The 542-nt window shown below is 71.4% G+C and overlaps 1 long non-coding RNA gene across 1 annotated transcript; it reads right to left on the bottom strand.

The window, feature by feature from the left end:
• LOC109364679 lies at nucleotides 1-535 on the bottom strand. Its single transcript, XR_002110544.2, has 3 exons — nucleotides 409-535; nucleotides 90-287; nucleotides 1-12 (listed from the first exon to the last, which is right to left on the bottom strand). It is a non-coding gene; the product is annotated as an uncharacterized LOC109364679 (long non-coding RNA).
• Nucleotides 536-542: the final 7 nt, after the last annotated feature.

Here is a 542-nt window from a genome sequence, read left to right as displayed (position 1 = left end):
CGAGGGCTGCACCTGGGGGAGAGCAGGTGTGGGGAAACTGAGGCACGGGGCAGTCCCACGCTGTCAGAGGGGACAGTCCCCATCCTTACCTCTGGGTGCAGCTGTGCTGGTCCGGGGGGCTCCCCTCCCACCTGCTGCAGTCCCTGATGTCCCAGCCCGGCCGGGGGGCTTGGGGATGGCACTGGGTGGGGGGGGCGGCTGCTGGGGCGGTGCTGGCAGCAGTGGTGGCCCTGGCACGGGGTGCGCGGGTCGGGGGGCGGCAGTGCTGCTCCTAAGCTTTGGCTGAGCTGGGAGAAACGGTGGATTTGGGGGACACGGTCCTTGTACCCATTCCCAATGTGGTCCCCATCGTGTGGTACCCCATGGGCTGGGCTGTCCCCATCCCGGTTCCCAGCCCCCCTCCATTACCTGCTGTCCCTGCACGGAGGGGCTCAGACCTGCCCCGCGCCACAGCCCCCCGTGCTGGGCACGGGCCGGGGGGGACCACTCTGGCTGGGGGTCCCCCTGCTGCTGGGGGCTCCCCTGGGTGGTGCCGGGGGGGC

The sequence above is a fragment of the Meleagris gallopavo genome, unplaced genomic scaffold (genome assembly GCF_000146605.3).
Source record: "Meleagris gallopavo isolate NT-WF06-2002-E0010 breed Aviagen turkey brand Nicholas breeding stock unplaced genomic scaffold, Turkey_5.1 ChrUn_random_7180001889643, whole genome shotgun sequence".
Classification (NCBI taxonomy): domain Eukaryota; kingdom Metazoa; phylum Chordata; class Aves; order Galliformes; family Phasianidae; genus Meleagris; species Meleagris gallopavo.
The sequence above is the reverse complement of the archived record's forward strand: the minus strand, read 5'-3'. Positions and strand labels throughout refer to the sequence as shown.